At 39.3% G+C, this 17,018-nt stretch overlaps 1 long non-coding RNA gene across 1 annotated transcript; it reads left to right on the top strand.

Annotated features, from left to right (window-relative positions):
- Positions 1–571: 571 nt before the first annotated feature.
- On the top strand, positions 572–17,018 carry LOC113089774 (uncharacterized). The gene is made up of 3 exons (XR_003286693.1): positions 572–978; positions 15,464–15,793; positions 16,175–17,018. It is a non-coding gene; the product is annotated as an uncharacterized LOC113089774 (long non-coding RNA).

Here is a 17,018-nt window from a genome sequence, read left to right as displayed (position 1 = left end):
CTCAGCAGAAGAATAACATGATCTGTTTTTGCAACACAAATATATGGTGGAAGTTTTGTTTTTAAGCCATAGCTTATTATTATTTTCTAAAAATATAGAGTATTTACCAGAAATGTCTCCACATGTCCATGATATTACAATATGTTCAGACAAAACATTCCTAAAATAATGTTTATGGAATGTTCTTATAACATGATTAATGTCTGGAAGTCTTCTTATAGAACAGTGTTCCTCATCATTTTTTTTTTTTTTTACTTTTAAAAAATCAGAACGTTTCTATAATGGTTTCAAAACAATGTGTCTATGATGTTTGAATAACTCCATGTAAATATGTATAAAGAACATTCAAATTACATATTTTTTTATTTTTCATGATTTAATAGAATGTTCCTCTGACGTTCACATAACCAAAAAGAAACGTTCCTAATATATTAAATACGTGAATTTTTGAACTTGTAAAAAAACTTTCAGAAACAACGTTTCCAGAACTTATTGGGGATGCTAGCACATCGTTTTGGACGCATTCCGTTAGATGTGATCGTTGCGCTTCTGTCGCGCACTAGATATGCGATCTATGTAGGAAGCACACACGGTTTTGAGACAGTGACATATGTGGACACGTTTATTGATGCGCGTGTCTCTTCCTCCGAATCACCGGGAATGCGCGCTCCCGCGTGCGCTCACCTGAGGCGGTGGTGCGCGTGCGCGCTCAGGTGATGCAACAGAACCCCCACGAGAGACTCGACACACGGGCTCTGCGTCTCCAGGAGCAGCAGACGGAGCCTCGGACGCACAGCACAGATCTGCAGAGCTGCTGGAGGACATGCAGGGGTCCGTCGCGTGGATGTGGGTGCTCTGGAGGAATATCTCTGTCTGCGTTTGTTTGAACTCGTTTAAACACACCGGAGCGGAATAATATCTGACAGTTCGTTCGCGGAGAGACTCGTTCAGGATCAAAGTTTGATGACACAAATCAAGGTGAGTTCAGGAAATCATCGCTCCAACTTTTCCATTCATCTGATCACACAGTGTGAGTGGAGAAACCATAATCAGAAGCGTCGCGACACACACACACACACACACACACACACACACACACACACACACACACACACACACAATAACTCTCACTCACACACACACACACACACACACACACACACACACTTTCACAAACACACACACACACACACACACACACACTTTCACAAACAAACACACACACACACACACACAATAACTCTCACTCACACACACACACACACTTTCACAAACAAACACACACACACACACACACACACACACTTTCACAAACACATACTCTCAATCACTCTCACACACACACATTCATACACTCTCTCTCTCTCTCTCTTCTGTGTTATTATGTTCATTTGACTTTAAATATATTGCTATGAACTTATGTTCTCTCTATGGTTTAGATATTGTGTATAAACTAAGAATTACAATAACCTATAAATAACCTAACATTTAATTTTAAATATTTTCATTTTATTGTATTCATTTTTTTTACATTTGAAATTAATTAGAAATTGAAATATATATTTATTTACGTTTTATTTCTGTTTGTCAGTATTTTTGGATGAACAACCCTAAAAGTCCATCCTGCTCATTCGTGAAACAGCTTTGAGATGCATCGATGAGGTGTTGTGTGTCGAACGAGGATCGTTTCTCGGGTTTAAAGTCTGTTTCTCGGCTCTTATCTGTCGGTGGCAGCCGTTTATCCCGTCACTGATTGATTATTGATTAGCTGCTTTATTAGTAGACACTGCAAGCTATGGAGATGGGATGGTTTGTCATGGTTATTGCTCATTTACACTCATTAGCAGAACACAGAGATGTGTTATTGTTTTATTTATAGCGCGCGGAGACAGGTGCGCGCTCCCGTGGTCTGTCAAGGCGTCTCTGTGCACGCGCTCGCTGTAATGAGTTTCAGATTTCTGCGATTCAGTGTTTGGTTTGTTTCAAAGACAGCTTTCAAGGGTTATAACCTGATGATCGACTCATTCACTCATAAATGCTGTGGAAAAACTAACATTAGTTTCTCTAATGTTTTTGTATTATATCATTTTTGTTTTGTTTTACACAATTAACAAATATAATGATAATAATAAAAAAGCCCTCTAACACTAGCTTGCTCTATTCTCACTCTCATTCTATCTGTTTTTGCTTTATTATATATATATATATATATATATATATATATATATATATATATATATATATATATATATATATATATATATATATATATATATATATATATATATATATATATTAAAAACCTGGCTACATCTATTGCTTTAGGCTAGCTGACATCTAGTTGCTCTTGCTGATTTTACACAGATTGTCAAAATAAAAACTTTTATCTGTTAATTGTATTTATTGTACCTGGGTTTACATTAAGTAATGTTTAAAAATCGTAATAAATATTCTATTATACTTTATTATTCATTTTTAGTGTATGTTAGTTAATTTGTTCACTTACCTTATTGTAAACTTAAGGGTTAAATATATTTAATAAATAAATGTCTTTTTTGACTCAGAAATGCATCACTGTCTTAAATGCTTAGCTTCATGTTTAACCTTTCCAGGCTCATCCAGAGAGAGAGAGAGAGAGAGGGAGAGAGAGAGAGAGAGAGAGAGAGAGAGAGAGGGAGAGAGGGAGAGAGGGAGAGAGAGAGGGAGAGAGAGAGAGAGAGAGAGGGAGAGGGAGAGAGAGAGAGAGAGAGAGAGAGAGATAGGGACAGAGGGAGAGAGACAGAGAGACAGAGGGAAGACTCTCTCTGTAACACTTTATAATAGATTTTACTGACTGTCTTCAGTCGATCCTGTGGTTTGTCTGGTGTCTGCTCTCAGGCGTTGAGAGTGTGTTTGAGCTCATGGAGCTTGTCATTGATTTGCATTCATTGTTTAATGAGAAAACCTCTTCATCATTCCTGAGCAGGATTAGATCCAGAGCTCTTCCCCTTCATTCACTGTTCAGACTTCAGTGTGCGCTGCTTTATCAATGCTGTTGCTTTGTCATGTTCAAATGTTTCAACTTTGAAATCTTTAGATTATACAGGTTACAAAAATGGTTCTTACAACGCTCTACCTTTTCACCCGAAATGTGACCTTATGCATTTATTTGTAATATTCTAAGAGTGGTAAAATGTCAGTTTTTTTGTGTCAAGTTGTAATGTTATTTAAAGGTTACAAAAATGTTTCTTCGAATGTTCATTGAGTACAAATAATATCACAAGAACATTCTGAGATTGATGTTGAATCTAGTTTCTAGTCACTAGTGCATTCATAATATTTTTTTGTTTACATAATGTTTGTGTGTTCACTATGTATATTTATTATTTATATATAAATTCACACACATATATTCACATAAATTCACACACAGCATATATTTTGATTTATATAATTTATACATATATTTAATGTAAAATGTGAGTGTGTTTGCATAATGAATATAAATAATAAATATGCACAGTACACACACACGCACACACACACACACACACACACACACACACACACACACACACACACACACACACACACACACATATATCATGTAAACAAAAAGCTTTATTGTGGATGTGAGTAATCACTGCAGAAGCTGATCCATTGGTAATAATTCACTAAATAAATGATAATTTACTCTTCCATCATGTCATCCCAAACCTGTTTGACTTACTTTCTTTCATCTGTTGAAAACAGACGATTATATTCAGAGAAATGTTTTGGTGTATTCTATTGATTTTTGTTTTTGTACATACAATGAAAGTCAGTGGGGTTAGCTCTTTTGTGTTCCCCAGAAGAAGGTAAGCCTTTAGAAGTGTCATGAGGAAGATTAAATGATGACAGAAAGATTATTTTTGGACGAACTGTAATGTAGTCCCTACGACTCGTGCTTTATATCTCTATATCACTTCTGGTGTGTGGAAGCTCCACTCAACATGACAGAAACACATCATTCTGGATCATAAGGTTGTGCTGTAATAATCATCTGTGAGCTGAATGCTTTCCCTCAGACGTCAGGAGGATAACATAGCGCTTGGGATATATCTAATGACATGCCATAACAAGCTGTTTTCAGTCATTGTGTCTTTTCCTTTGTGTTCTGCTGTAGAAATGTCAAAAAGACAACATCTCCTGTACATTTGTGATTTAATGTGCAACATATGCCATGAATAATTCACCGTAAGATCCTGTTTTTCTTCTCAAATCCTCATGTCTCCAGGTTTTCCACATGATGCTTTAAATGTAATCATTTTGGCTTCTCATCTCTTTTAGCAGTGTTTATCAGAATGTTTCTCAAGCAGGAAAATACAAGAATTGTTATGCGTTTAAAAAGCCTGAAATCACTTGAAATGTTATCAGTGATGTTAATGAACATTTTTGCTTAAGGCAACATAGACAGACATTTATTACCACAGTGATATTTAACACGTCTCTAATGTTGTTGTGCAGAAATAATCAAGTTTTAGAGGTTATTCATGGTATGCTAGAATTAATTTGATGTTTTTACAATTTCAAAGGGTGAGGAGAAAATACTAATATCACCTCATTGTGTTTTGAAAATGCTGATTATTGCATTCGTAAAGTGAATCTTTTTCTGATTGTTTGTAGTTCAACTGAAATGACTCCCATAATTCACACAAAGCATCATGGGCTGCAGAAAGGTGGATACACTCTTAAAAAGCCCTTTTCCATGACGTTTCCGTGTCTTTCTGGTGTTTTTAATGTGCATGGCTGAGCATTTTCTCCTTAAGATGGCAGAGAACCAAAGACTGTTTCTACCAGTTTCATCTCATTAGCAGAGTGTTTCTAGGATGCTGATTTTCAGAAGGTTTCTGTCTGAGATGGTGAACCGGGAACACGGTTTGTCTAACATTAGCAACACATTATGAGCTGTTTTGTAACGCAGTCTGACTAAATGATAGCAATTACTTTGTGATTCTGATATTAGAGAGAGCGATAGATTAAATGCATTAGCATTCTGATACAGGCATCTGTAGAGCATTTGTTCCTCTTCTTCAGAATCAGTTTCTGGTTTAAGCATGTGTGGCTCAATGTATCCATTATGTTTTATTGTTATCCATTATTACTAAATCAGTTCACTGAGTGAAAGTGCAGCAGGGACAGAGCTGCTGTGATTGGCTGGAGGCGGGGATCTTAAAGAACCATGTTTCTCTTTGTTTGAAGGACATTTGAATAATCTGAAGAACCACTCTCGACTGGAAATAACATTTTGTACAACAGAAAGCTCCCACAAATGGTAAAAGATCAATCAAAGCCAATAAAGAACCTTTAAAGTGTAGTTTTGGGTTTCACTGTAACATTATAATGTATGACTGTGTCTGTTTTATCCCGGTTGGCTCTGTGTTGGCGGCGGGATCAGTTTCTCATGATCTCTGGATGTGGATTGGTCCAGTGGGGACGCTGCTCTTAATCTGGTCTCACTATAGAGAGAAGACGGAGAAACACATGCTAACCGAGCAGCTGTGACTTGTGTTTTTAGCAGGTTATGATGATAAACCGAGCTCCAGAGAGCTGCCGTGTGTCTCTGCTGGGTTTGAGGGGTTTCACAGCGGTTGATTTGCTGTTGTGGGTTCAGGAGCCCAATACTAGCACTGGATCAATAGAACTAATAACTCAGCCCTCCGAGCTTGGCCTAGAACACACACACACACACACACACACACACACGTGCCTTTTCTCTCTCTCTTGACTTTGAATGGTGTCTTCTCATTACGCTGGTGTGCTGATTGCAGTGAGGATCCGAGCGAGGTGTTATGGGTCAGTAAATCTCTCTCTCCGTTCTTATTCTGCTCGGACTGAAGCGTCTGCTTGAAGCTCAAAGAACGTCTGTTGGATGAAGATAAACATGAATCTGGTCTCAAAAATGTAATTTACTTTATAATGCAGAATGTGACAGAATTTGGCAATATTTGAATTATTAATTCCAAAGTAGTGCTGTGCAGTTAATCAGATTCCAATCAAGATAAGGACTAGCGTCTGTGAATAACCAAAAAGCCTAATTTTCTTTTCTTTCATCTGTGCGTCTCAGATGACAGTCTGCTATAATAAAAGTTAGACTCTTCGTTTTGTTCACGGTTTCTATATATAGAATCCCAACGTCAAGCTCCAAGTTAATGGCAAAGTGGCAGGGAGAGCTCGATTATCAGGTAATACAGTCCGATAGGAACAGGGCACGTCAAATATATCACCTCAATCTCCAGAAAAATGGAATGAAGCAGAATCAGTGATGTTGGCGATGGTGATTAGTGGAGAGGAGGATCTTAGACCGGAGGCGAAAGTCAAAACACAATCCCTCGCCCCCTGGCCCCAGGTGGAGATAACCTCTCGCCGTCCCAGCTGATCTAACGAAACTACAGGCAGAATTTGCGGATGTGTTTTCTCCCCTACTGGGCCATACTAACCTGATTCAGCACCATATTGAAACACAGTGTGTTGCTTGAGATGGGAGTAATAGAAGAATCCAACAGTAACTGGGTGAGCTGATAGTTTTAGCTCTGAAAACGGATGGCTCAGTCCGGTTCTGTGTGGATTACCGCAAGGTAAATGCTGTCGAAATGCAATGCGTATCCAATGCCGCGGGTTGACGAGTTGCTTGATCGGCACGGCTTGTTTTTATCCGACATTGGACTTAACGAAGGTATATTGGCAGATGCCTCGTCTCCATTATTCACAGAAAAGACAGCTTTCCCCATGCCGTTTGGATTACACCAATTTGTTACCCTTCCGTCCGGGTTGTTCGGGGCACCGGCCACCTTTCAGCGGCTCATTGATAAGATTCTGCGGCCCCATGCTGCATATGCAGCTACCTACTTAGATGATCTCATTATATTTAGTATATTTAGCATATGCAGCATCTGAGGGCTGTCCTGAGGTCGCTGAGGGGGGCTGGACTCCCGGCCAACCCAAAGAAGTGTGCGATTGGCCAATTGGAGAAAGTAAGATATCTGGGTACCTGGATACCTGCCCACGTCCCAAGACCAAAAAGGAGGTAAGACAGTTCTTGGGGCTGGTGGGATATTATAAATCTTAGTTTGTTCCTAATTATTCGCACCTCACCCGCCCCTTGACTGACCTTACTAAAAAGGAGGCGCCAGATACTGTCCAGTGGACGGCAGGCCGTTATTACACTCTCCTGATTTTTCTGATGATGTCATTTGTAATGTGATATAAAATCTCAGTGGTTTGATACAGCTGTATGTAGAGTGTAGGAATATCATCTGTTCTAGACTGATGGATGCTGAGGATCTGTTCAGTCGGTGTTATTAGTGCTGGTTGAACAGTGTGATGTGTGTCTAGCCCAGCGCTGGTGTAATCTGGGTTAACTCATCGCTGTGATAACAGATGTATTGTAATAAGTATTTTTGTGTTGCTGTGGAGACAGATGGAATAATGATCATGTGAGCATCAGAATGAACACATTAGTGACATCTTGATTGAGATTTATTTATCAGAGCAGCTTCAGTTGAGGAGCTCAGAAGAGTTCCTGATGTTTATGACGGTGTGTGTGTGTGTGTGTGTGTGTGCAGCAGCATCATCTGGAGGTTTGCCACTCTATTAAACGACTCAATAAAAATGACCTGGAGCCAAAGTTTGAGTCTCTCTCTCTCTCTCTCTCTCTCACTCACACACACTCATACACACACTCACACACACACACACACACACACACACACACACACACACACACAGATGGAGAGTGTGTATGTGTAACAGGAGATAATAAAAAATGATACAATAAGTTTTCCTCTTTTACCCAGAGGCTGAATCTCTGTACAAGTGTGTGTGTGTGTGTGTGTGTGTGTTCAACTAAATGGCTTTTATTTGCTTATTTCTCACATTTTCACACTCATTTTTTAGTGAGTGTGAGATTACAGCGGTGAGATCGGTGTCTGTGTTCTGTTTTTAGAATTTTTATTAATGTGTGTGTGTGTGTGGGCATGTTTTTGTGACATATCAGAACACAGTGGTGTGTGTGTGTGTGTGTGTGCTCTTGTTTTAGTGACATATCAGGACACAAATCTGTATAATGACATGGGTATGACACAGGTATTACAAGGAGAGGGTGACTTATGAGGACATAACCCATGTCCCCATTTTTCAAAACACTTATAAATCATACAGAATGAGTTTTTTTGAGAAAATAAAAATGCACAAAGTTTCCTGTGAGGGTTAGGGTTAGGTGTAGGGTTGGTGAAGGGACATAGAATATACAGTTTCTACAGTATAAAAACCATTACACCTATGGGATGAACACACTTTACACAAAAACAAACGTGTGTGTGTGTGTGTGTGTGTATATACCTTTTGTTTTTTTCTGTTGTATTTTAGATCTATATCTCTGTGTGTGTGATGTTTGATATCAGTTCTGGAAGCTGGTCTGATCTGTAGCTTTCCTCTGTAATCATTCTGTCACTCTGAAACACTGTGACATGGACGAGAGACACTGAAACTGATCTGCAGACTCTCTCTCTCTCTCTCTCTCTCTCTCTCTCTGCTTGTTTAATCACAGATGTTCTAGTTCGTTACAGCGGTCTGCATGTTTAAAGGTGATCTCTCTGGTCTGCAGTGGATGACTGTGGTATAGATACAGTAAGTTTTCCTGCGCTGTGCTGATTGACTCATGTGTTCTTGTGCGTGTTTGATGACAGCAGCCAGAGCATCAACAAGATCAGAATCAGAGAGGGTGAGCAAAACTCTGGTGCTCTGATTGGACAGGCAGTGCTCTGAGTCTTTTGATTGGTTAAGAGCAGCCTTATGAGTGTTCTGATCGGTCGGGCGGTCTTCCAAGCATTCTAATTGGTCAGAGTGGAGTTATAAGTGTTCTGATTGGTTGAGCAGCATTCTAAGCTTTTGCTTGGTCACGTGGAGTTTCAGGTGAACAGATTGGTTGAACAGTGTTTGCTTGGTCAAGTGGCATTCAAAGTGTTCTGAATTGTTGAGATGATGTTGGAGTGTTTTGATTGGTCAAATGGTATTCTGAGTGTTCTGATTGGCCGAGGGGTCGTCTGAGTGTTCTGATTGGCCGAGGGGTCGTCTGAGTGTTCTGATTGGTTAAGCAGCATTCTGAGTGTTTTGATATACAGACCAGCATCTCATTATTGAGTCGGTGCTGCTGGTGTGTGTGTGTGTGTTTCAGTCTGTGTATTTAGCTTTGACTTCTGATTCTTTGTTGACCGTGTGGAATTGAACAGAATTACAGAGTACATTGTGTGGAATGTCAGTGACCTGATATGAACTCCATGCTTATGGCACTTTTTAAACTGAAGCTGGTTTACCTGTATGTGGAACCATTGTGTGGACGTCTGAAAACCAGTCATGTGATCACCTGCTGTCCAATCACAGCTGTGATAATGTGTGTGTGTGTGTGTGTGTGATATTTATATGCGTGCATTGCACACATTTATGTAGTCCAGTGTTTTGTGTTATTCACGAATCATTTTCACCTTTGAGACGTCTGCAGAGGGAGGTGTTGTCAGACTCCGCTCACTTCAGGACACACAATTACCAGGCAGCTATTTGCAGTGGGATTGTTTATTAGCAAGCGGGATTAATTACAGGGTGAGACAGGAGAGGGAGAGAGACTGTGTGTGTGTGTGTGTGTGTGTGTGTGTGTGTGTGTGTCGCCCACGCAGAGAGATCAATCCTGAGCTGCTATTCATAGACACCACTGAAGACCGTCTGTCTGACCTTCTATTTTAAACATTGATAGTTAAACACATTTTATCCTCATTTTCTAGTTATGCTAATGTGAAACAAATAAAATATTATTTAAATCAAGTATTAATTCATTATTTAGCACATTAGCATTTGCTGAATGCTAATTAAATCCAATCATTTTTAGTATTTTCTATTTTAATATATTACCAGGCTCGCAAAAGTTCACAATCCCTTCAGACGGGTGTTCTTTGGTACGTTCTCTTGGATTTTGGGAGCTCAAAATGCATTTAACTAGCCTGAATAAAAAAAGACATCAGTTGAACTTCACTGCTGACAAATCATCATGATCAAAAAGTTCTGTGATTGTATTTTTTTCTTCAGATATCATCTCAAGGGAGTAGGATCACAAATCTCATTTGTGAGTCACGGATCATATCATTATATGGATGAGCAAAAAGGTTTTCAGTCACAGACGAGTGATAATTAAGTGTAAAATAAGACTTCATAATGTTCACTGTACAAATTAAATGTAGATGAATCTTTGTTAAAGAGATCCTATTATGCTTTTTTACTTTTCAGCTTTAGTTTAGTCTGTAATGTTGCTGTTCAAGCAGAAAAAGGTCTGCGAAGTTATAAAGATATTTTATTTAACAGAAACTACAGTGAACGACTCGTTTGGACTACAACGCATATTTTCGGGATTTGTGACATCACAGATACCATCGAATGGGACGGGACCTGGTTGAGCTGCACTAGAGACGACAACGAGTGTTATCACCAAGTCAGAGACACGCAATAATAACAATAGCAATAATGTAAAATATGTGAAAAATTGTTTTCTGCAAAAAACCTAGTATGAGAGCCTTTTCTAGTACACCCCCGAAACAAAATCAAGGCTTTGTAAAAGAGCATAACAGGACCCCTTTAAAATCTTTGAATGTGTGTGAGTACTGCATAGAGTTCTGTTTTCCTCTTATTGTGCTTAAATGGTTTAAAATGCTTAACTGTTTAAATTGGCAACACATGCAAATGGTCAAATATTTGTTTCACCACTGCAAGCGAGTGAACGATGCAAATCAGGGAAGGAGTTTTATATCGATATACAGTATAGCCCATCGGGCACTGATGCATTTTGGTAGATACAATAATCCTGGTTAGCGATTTTGCAAGCCCTGCTTAAAAAATATTATATAAATAGTAATGAGAATCACTGATGAGAATAATTTGAGTTGCAAAAAACCCCTCAAAAGATGCATTTCAGTAATATTGAGATAATATTGAGTAATATTTATGTCATTATGCAACAAGGCCACGTTTTCTTTATGCATAATATAAATAAAACTATTCCTCTTATTTTGGGCTGTAATGTAATGTGCCGTGTTCATTCATGTTAAACCTCCAGATCAGTGTGTGTGTGTGTGTGTGTGTGTGATCCTGTATTTCTGCACGTTCTCTTGCTCTGTTTCTCGTCTCGTGTCTCGTTCTTTACCTCCCCCTGTGTTTCTATCTCTTTGTTAAACACGAGTGTGTAGGTGTGTGTTTTACACTTATGTAAATTGTCACGTTATGCAATGTGAGGAGTGTGTGTGTGTGTGTGTGTGTGTGTGTGGATTATATAGAGCTCAATAAAGCCTGAGCTTATAGATCTTGAGATACTTCTGTGTGGATGTGTTGAGTCCTGTAGTCACACTGAGTGTTCTCTGTAGTTCAGAGCAGAAGTAGTGTTTGGAGTGACTCTGTTTCATTGTTTTGTGTTGTGTGTTTGTCGGGGCTGGAGCAGCTGTAGGGTTTTACCCCAGTAATGTGTAACTCAGACTGTCCCAGTTCTTCATAATGACCCTCATCAGTCGTGACCAAGACGTGTCTCATGCTCCTGTAGAGATCAGCAGACACACAGAGCTCGTAATACCACACCACAGCAGAAAACATCATGTTCATACAGAAACCAAGTTTAGAATGTGTCAGAGATCATCATTCTAAAGAATGTTTACTCACATATATTCAATGATTTACAGCAGCAAAGTGAGCTGAAATCATCATAAGATGTGATGTTTGTGACTGTTTTTGATGTCATGGTTTAATTTATGCAAATGAGCAGCAGTGGCGACTGCCAATCGGAGTGAGATGTGAGGTCATGTGACGTGTCAGTAAGATGAAGCTGATGGTGGCACTGCTGTGTGTGATTGATCTCTGCACACATGCAGTGTTATGATGATGATGAAGATGACTCATATATTGATTATCCTTCATCTCATACGATGATCGTGGCGTTCTATGAAGTTTCCCTGCAGAAGAACATTGATTGATGTTGTTTTGCTGAATGAGAATGAAATCTTACTGTAGTTCCTCATTTGTGGTGGTATTCCTCCAGTAACAAGTGACATTTGGTCAACGCTTGACTCTTTTCCTAATTTAATTGATTTTTTTTTTTTTTTGTAATTTTGAGTGATTTCCTCTATACACTGGTATTTCTAAACCACCAGTGTTTTATTCATTTAATTTTTACTTTGTTTAACCACAGTGGCACAGTCTCTAAATACTCCATTAAACAAAATTACAGCCATATAAGATTAGTTTTGCCTCTTGACACAAAGACGGCTGCTGTGGCTAAGCCAGGTCAAATAAAAATAAGAACTTGTGGCTTTGCAATATCATTACATAGAGGTACTCGCTCATAAAAAGGTTATACTGTATTGAGCATCTGGCTTTGGGACGTCCGTATAGAATGAAGCATTTTTCAGACTCATAATGTGTGTGTGTGTGTGTGTGTGTCCTGTTTTACTGTAAACAGAGATGTTCTAGAACATTTCTGAGTTGGTCTGGGTTGAATCTCTAATAAAAAAGTGTGCGCAGTGTTTGTGGCGTCGGTCCAGGTCATGTGATCAGACAGGAAGTGGTTTGTGTCCCAATGTAGTGCTGCTGTTCTCTGAGCTGACCGCAGATGGATGAGTGTTTCTCGGGTCAATAGACGTGTTTTTAATATTCGTGAGATGGCCGAGGGCCTTAAACTGGGTTTGTGTGACTGTGTATGACTGTACGAGTGTGAGGATTGATGGGATGCTGAACAGGTGCTTGTGCTCTGGATCTTCTAAGGATGTTTGAATCTGTGTCTCATCATGTCTCACAGTGTCTGAGTGTCTCAGTTTCTCAGCGTCTCTCTCTGAGTGTCTCAGTGTTTCTCTGCGTGTCTCATCATGTCTCAGAGTGTCTCAGTGTTTCTCTGTGTGTCTCATCATGTCTCAGAGTGTCTCAGTGTTTCTCTGTGTGTCTCATCATGTCTCAGAGTGTCTGAGAGTGTCTGAGAGTTTCACAGTGTGTCTGAGTGTGTCTCAGTGTTTCTCTGTGTGTCTTGGTGTGTCTCACAGTGTCTGAGTATCTCAGTTTCTCAGCGTCTCTCTCTGAGTGTCTCAGTGTTTCTCTGCGTGTCTCATAGTCTCAGAGTGTCTGAGAGTGTCTGAGAGTTTCACAGTGTGTCTTGGTGTGTCTCACAGTGTCTGAGTGTCTCAGATTGTCTCAGCGTCTCTCAGTGCATCGAGTGTCTCACGTGGACTGAAGTGAGTCTCTGTTGATCCTGCAGGAGCTCTGGGTCATTAATCATGTGTCTCACTCAGCCACCTGGATGAGGAACAGATTACTACTTCCCTCTCAGACAGGAAACACACACTGCTGATTTATAACCTTAGCTATTTCTTTACAAGCGCTGCAGTGACTCCTCAACAGAACCCAATGGCTCATTTTGTAGCATTTTATAATGAGAGTGAAGTCTAAACAGTAATAATTCTGTTTTACAATCCAAACCTTCTCAATCAAATGACTCATGTGTGTATGTAAATGAGCTGCGCTCTGATTGGCGGTGTGTTGTATGTTATTGAGCTCATGGCTGTGATGTCATGAAGGTTTGTGAATGAATCCAGGTCTGAGTTTTGTTTAGGAAGAGCGAGACAGAGATTTGTGTCTGTCAGGATGTTGATACAGCAGCCTGATTCAACTCTTCTCTGGCTGTAAACACACGTCACACACACACACACACACACACACACACACACACACACACACACACACAGTGAAGTAAACAAGGGTTTTTAACGAGAGGCCACAGCTCTGGTGACTTAACTAACGGTTTAATGACCCGCTGTCAGAGATATAACAAATGGCTTGAATAGAGAGTTGGGTAACACTTTAGAATAAGGTTCCATTAGTTAATGTTAGTTAACTACTTTCGTTAACATGAACTAAGCAAGAACAATCCTTCTACAGCATTTATAAGTCTTAGTTCATGTTAATTTCAACATTTACTAATGCATTATTTAAATCAAAAGTTGTGCTTGTTAACATTAGTTAATGCACTGTGAATTACCATGAACTAACAATGAATAACTGTATTATCATTAACATTAACGAAGATGAATAAATACAGTAATAAATGTATTATTCATTGTTTGTTCATGTTAATTAATACATTAACTAACATTAACTAATGGAACCTTATTCTAAAGTGTTACCGAGAGTTGTTCACTTTACATTCTACATGAATGTATTTCACAGATGCTTTAGTCCAAAGTGACTTGCACTGCTTTGTCGGAATCAAAACCATGACCTTGACATTAGTAGCATCAAGATCTGTTGTTTGAGCATCAGGAACGATGAATGAGCTGAATGAGACAGTAAAACGATTTGATCCTCGCATCACCGGTGTGTGTGTGTGTGTGTGTGTGTGTGTGCTCTTGTTTCTGCTCCAATCAGCAGGACATACAGGTGCTGTATTGTAGGATCCAAACTAATGACATTTACATACACCCATTTCCTTATTTATCTAATGAACACCTGCTGAAATGAGCTCAGAAAGTATGACACACACACACACACACACACACACACACACACACACAGAGGGACGGGAGATGGATTGAGATGGTGAACAGGTTAAAGAGATTAGATGTGTAACAGGTTGGATAGGTGAGTGAGATCGTTCTTTTGTCCTCTACTCTTCCTCATGTCTTTCCAAACCTGTTCAAACATGAAGGGACATATTTTGAAAAACTGTAAACAACGATATTGGACCCCTTTACATGTCATTGTTTCACTGAAAAAGTTTTAAGTATCTCATATGTGTGAGCAAAAAATGACAGATTTTCGGGTGAACTCTTCATTTAAACTGAGGTCTGAAGACTGAATATGAATGTGTGTCTCCTCTGGCCTCTTTCTGTTCCTCTGTTGTGTGTGTGTTCATGTTCTCAGACAGACTTTGCAGGAATGCTCTCTCAGTTCAGGTGAAATTACTTTAGTTTTAGAAATGTAGCTGTGTTTTGGTCATTTATATTATCACATGAACACCAGTTTTCAGAGACACATGAGCACAGATGAAGACAGATCGTGTGTGTTTCTCTGCTTGAACATGGATGTAAATGTTATGATGAGCGCAGCATCAGATGATCACGAGCAGGACCGATGAGGTGCTTGAACATCACTGCGTGTTGATTTAATGTGTGTTCTCTATTCAGAGCAGCTCATTCTTTATCTGCAGCTAAAGGAGTATTTATAACCAACCCGTTTGTTTAGCTTTTACCAACCCTAACCCAGCAAAATACGTTTATTTTTATTCATCCGTATGAATAAATAAATGTGTGCAGGTCAGGAACAACTCATTCCAGAGACTCAAGAAAACATGCTTGAGAACTAGCTGTTCTTCTTTAAACTAGTTTAACTTTATAGGAACCTGTGAGATCATTAACTGTCTTTTTTATTGTAGGTGGGTCAAAAGCCATGACATCAGAGGAGGAGGGGCCTGCTGTGGTGGGGGCGGAGCCACACGTGGACCGGTGTGCCTCTTCTGGCTGGGATGGGCTTGTTGAAGAGGCGGAGCCTGCTGAGCAGGAGGATCAGGAGCAGGAGCAGGAAGTGGCTGATGATGTCAGCAGTGAGTTAAGTGCTCTGGTCGTCCCGTACCCAGAACTAGCGCCCATCGTCTTCTTCTGCCTCAAACAGACCACGTGTCCTCGCATCTGGTGCATCCGCATGGTGTCCAGCCCATATCCTTACCAACCACTTTAGGGTTTATTTTTGTCTGCTTTCATGTAAGGTACAGTTTTAGTTTTTTTTTTGTTTTTGTCATTTATATTAGTTTTTCCAAAATATCTATATTGTATTTATGTAGATAGTTTTAATACAAATAACTTAATACAAAAATAAAAAAAGGTAAAACAAATATATATCTGTTACCTAACTTTTCAGAGTTGCATTTCTGAAAATTCTAAATCATGAGATAAAATGTAGCAATTATCCATGTTTTAAGGTTGTTTAGTTTATGTTTAGTATTTTTTATTTTTTTTGGTAATATTAAGTTGGGACTTATTCTATTTCAACTGACACAAATGTTTTTAATGGTTTAAGTTAAGTATGTTTGAAGTTTTTGTGTCTGAACTTGACAAGTAACAAGATTTCTTGTTTAATATGTCAGCAGCTTGTCACAGGTTAGCCCCGCCCACAGTCACATCTCATTGGTCTGAATTCCACTGCCTGCTCATTAAGCACGTTTCCTCTGATTGGCTGTAAGTGTGTGAAGATGAATAGCTGTGAGTGAGTCTCATGGCGTTTGATCAGGACACGTGTTGTTCTGCTGAACATCTTCTCTTTCCCAGGGTGACTTTCAGCACAACGGTGAATAATAATGGAATGTCGTCTGTGATGAAAATATAATGACAAAATCTAATGATAAATCAGCGGCCGTCTGCTTCAGTCTGTGTGTGTTTTTGCTCTGAGGTTGAGAATATAATTACAGTGTGTGTGGGATATTACAGCTGCATATTTCCACTTGTAAAGCTTATCTTACTTCTAATGTCTGTTATTTCAGCTCAGAGGTGACAGAATCTGAAATGTCAGTGTTTGGTCAGCTGTAGTCTTTCACGGTGTTCAGTCTGCACAGTACAGTATGTGTTTATTCAAGCCAGGATCCGCCCACTCAGACAGGAAGAGCCATATGATTGACATCTGAAGTGATGTTTGTACAGTATGTGATGCTCAGGTCATAAGACACAGCGACTCATGAAGCACAGGCTTTGTGATGATTAGAGATTCATGTATGTGTGTACAGTCAACACAGATTTGATGTGATAAAACTCAAATGGTGTCAGTCCAGTGACTAGATCTTCCTCAGAAGTGTTTTTGGACATACTTCTAGACATGAGCACTATTCAGATGGTAGTTGTTTCTCGTGGGAACATTTTTCAATGTTATTCAGTGATTTTATTCTGTCAAATCCAGAATGTCAGTGTTTTCTCCCACCTCCATTTGAATTATACCTACTT

Source organism: Carassius auratus, chromosome 6, assembly GCF_003368295.1.
Source record: "Carassius auratus strain Wakin chromosome 6, ASM336829v1, whole genome shotgun sequence".
NCBI classification, from domain to species: Eukaryota; Metazoa; Chordata; class Actinopteri; order Cypriniformes; family Cyprinidae; genus Carassius; species Carassius auratus.
Note: the sequence above shows the minus strand (reverse complement) of the source record. Positions and strands in the feature narration are given on the sequence as shown.